Source organism: Terrapene carolina, unplaced genomic scaffold (assembly GCF_002925995.2).
Source record: "Terrapene carolina triunguis isolate 2854851 unplaced genomic scaffold, T_m_triunguis-2.0 Scaffold119, whole genome shotgun sequence".
Classification (NCBI taxonomy): domain Eukaryota; kingdom Metazoa; phylum Chordata; order Testudines; family Emydidae; genus Terrapene; species Terrapene triunguis.
In genome coordinates, this window is record NW_020664470.1 from 2,781,488 (window position 1) to 2,785,203 (window position 3,716).

Below are 3,716 nucleotides of genomic sequence, written 5' to 3' on the forward strand. Positions count from 1 at the left end.
CATATTTGAATTCAGCACATCAAAATACATAATAAATAGCACATTTTGTCTCTGAAGCAGACCACTTCTCAAAAATTGTAGACCAGTGTTATTGGGCTCAGTAGAGGGGTAATTGGGTGAAATTCTATGCATAGTATTACACAGAAGGTCAGGCTTGAATTATCTAATAGTAATATAATCTATGAATCTACAAATCCAGTGGTTTTCTACCTTTTTTTAATTTGGAAACAATTTTGAATGGAGGTGCGGACCCCTTTGCAAATCTTTGACATAGTTTGCAGACCTCCAGGTGTCTGCAGACAACAGATTGAAAACCATAGCCTATGGTAAGAGCAAACTTTGGCAGACCCCTTACAATAGTTTTCAACCTTTTGTGGACCGGGTGGGGCTGGAGATGAGGGGTTGGGAGTGCAGGAGGGTGCTCTGGGCTGGGACCAGGGGGTTTGGAGGGCAGGAGGGGGATCAGAGTTGGGGCAGGGTGTTGAGGCGTGGGAGGGGGCATGGACGCAGGGCCAAGTGGCTCTTCACGCTGCCCCATCTGCACATGCCACCCATGGTTCCCGGCCAATGGGAGCTGTAGGGGCTGTGCTTGGGGCAGGAGCAACATGCGGAGCCCCCTGACTACCCCTACACATAGGAGCCAGAGGAGGGATATGCTGCTGCTTCCGGGAGCCATGTGGAGCCACATCACACGTGGAGCATGGCAAACACCTGACCCCACTCCCATACCCCATTCTCCAGCAGGAGCTCGGGGGCTGTATATAAATGTCTGAAGGGATGGATGTGGGCCCCGGGCCATAGTTTTCCCACCCCTGCTCTGGACCCTATCCCGACCCTCCAGCGTATCTACCTCTTCCCCCAGCTTAGTGTCATCCGCAAACTTGCTGAGGGTGCAATTCCTCCCATCATCCCATCATCCAGATCATTAATGAAGATGTTGAACAAAACCAGCCCCAGGACTGACCACTGGGGCACTCTGCTTGATACCGGCTGCCAACTAGACGTCAAGTCCATTCATGACCAATCTTTGGACTTACACTGCAGTCAGAATCTGCTTCATTGAATCCAGTGGAGTTACTCTTAATTTACACCAGGATGAGTTCAAGGAGAATCAGACCCTCAATCTGTAGCTTCCCTTGCAATAAGAACATAAGAATGGCCATACTGGGTCAGGCCAAAGGTCCATCTAGTCCAGTATCATGTCTGCTGACAGTGGCTAATGCCAGGTGCCCCAGAAGGAATGAACAGAACAGGTAATCATCAAGTGATCCATCCCCTGTCCTCCATTCCCAGCTTCTGGCAAACAGAGGCTAGGGACACCATCCCTGCCCATCCCGGCCAATAGCCATTAATGGACCTATCCTTCTTGAATTTATCTAGTTCTTTTTTGAACCCTGTTATAGTCTTGGCCTTCACAACATCCTCTGGTAAAGAGTTCCACAGGTGGACTGTGCGTTGTGTGAAGAAATACATCCCTTTGTTTGTTTTAAACCTGCTGCCTATTAATGTCATTTGGTGAACCGTAGTTGTTATGTTATGAAGAGGCAGCCCCCTAACCTGAAGCAAATACTCACCAGCAACCACACACCACACAACAAAAACACTAACCCAGGAACCCAGACAGCCCCCTAACTATGCATCTGATGAAGTGGGCTGTAGCCCACGAAAGCTTATGCTCAAATAAATGTGTTAGTCTCTAAGGTGCCACAAGTACTCCTGTTCTTTTTACAGATACAGACTAACACGGCTGCTACTCTGAAACCTGTCACAGTTTAACTAGTGTGGTAAATTGTGTCCCCCGTTGCAGCCCACATCTCATGTGGCAGGATAAATGAGGGATTTCCTTTGAGGGCGGAGGTTTGATTCCCCTTCACAGAGTAGTTTATTAAGTGTGTAAAACAAGCAGTTGACAAATTCCTCCTCATCCGTTCATTCGAAGTGTGCAGCAGCAACTGGGGAAATGTTATAGGCAGAGGATGTAGACCTGAGTCCATGATGCCTTTTGTAACTAGCAGCGTCTTGGTGTGAAGACACTTCCAGCAATCCTCGGAGTTGGTGGATCCAAGAGGTTGGGTATACACAGCGGCTAGCTCAGTGGAAGGTAGAGAGAAGATACCACCACACAGTTTCTAGCTGATTGCACAGTGGAGATCAAGGTAAAGCCAACATTTTCATACTTCTGCAGACAGCTACATTTCAGCACCCCACCGTGTATCCATCCTATAACCCTGTGGCTAGGTCTAGACTCCTGACTTCTGCCGGCATGGCTTTGCTATTCAGGGGTGTGAAGAGCCCCCCATTGCAAAACATCACAACCACTCCCTGCCGTTGGCAACTGAGATGGAGGGGACAGCTCAGTACACCGGGGTGGGGGTGGTCCCTGATACTCCCCAGTGCAAAATAGCAACCCCCCATCCCCGCCACCTGTAAGCCAGACGCTGAGGCAGGGAGGGAGGAGGAAACCTTCCAGTTGTGCCTCTGCTGCTCCTCCCTATTCCGACCCCCTGAAAAATCTACCTCTTCCAGACTGTTAGTGATAGTAATGTAGTATTTAGGCCTGTTTATTAGCTTGAGATAGAATTTGGGGGGTTGTTTGCCATTGATACTCTTATATCCTTACTAATATGGGTGAACAAAGAACAAAGACACGGTGGATTGCATCAGTCTGCAGCCAGATGGGGTTTATAGCAAAATGAGAAAAGATAAGGAAAAGAATTAAAGTGTTGCTGGGTATGGAGGGCATTTAATATACGAGTGTACACATGAAGGCTGCCTGACTTCTCTTCCAAGCCAAGGTCAAGTAACCAGTTGTGGGCAGGGGGGCAAGAGGGATGGGGGGAGTATAAGAAACACTAAAAGCCACAGAAACGATGACCCTGGCCAAAACACAGCCTACCTACCTCCCCCTCCCATGGGGTACAAAAGAGGTGGTACCAAAACCCCCAGACTCAAGACCCTCCAAAATGGAGCATGACCATAAATTGTAAGGGGTGGGACCAGGGGTGAGCAGTACAGGTATAATTCAGCCTATTAGGAAGGAGGAGAAAGCACTACTAGTGTACAGAGCTGTAACCCCAATAAGCATTGCATTGCCTGCACTTTGGATTCTTGCTTTCTGCTTTCTGTCTGCAGGACAAGAACCAGGGAAGCACAGGGGAGCCCTAACACAGACTCTCCCCTCAAACTCCTCCCTACATATGCTGTCCATGCAGGCTCTGTCAGGCAGGGCAAGTGGAGTGGGATGGGTGCCCTGGGGCTGTGCTGAAGGGCTCGGGTTGGGAGTGGAGTGAAAAGATGCAGTTTTAGGGGGGGAGGGCAATGCTGCTACATGCCCCCCATCTCCTCACCTGGGTGTGACATCACAACATCACAGATGTTGCTTTCATGCGGTGGCTCTGTTGCTGGTACTGAATGGACAATTCATGGTAGGGAAAGTGTTCCCTGGGAAATGCTGCCTGTAAGCAGTGGTTGCTCTTACAAGGTGTTGTTGCAAACAATCATCAGCTGTATAGTTTATCTAGCTCAGTGGGGCTAGAATAAACTGTACCAATGAAGATGCATCTGTAGCTTGCTGTCCTGTGCAATCCTGTATCAATGTGTCTTCTTCCTTACTGTCTATAGTCATGGCTTCTTTTAGTTAACAATAGGGTTAGCTCTTATAGCTCCCCCATCTATCTATCTATCTATCTATCTATCTATCTATCTATCTATCTATC

The 3,716-nt window shown here is 48.5% G+C and overlaps 1 pseudogene; it reads right to left on the reverse strand.

Moving 5' to 3' along the window:
- The window catches only part of LOC112103617, a 9,140-nt pseudogene extending 5,515 nt beyond the window's left edge, over positions 1-3,625 (reverse strand).
- Between the last annotated feature and the right edge of the window lie 91 nt (positions 3,626-3,716).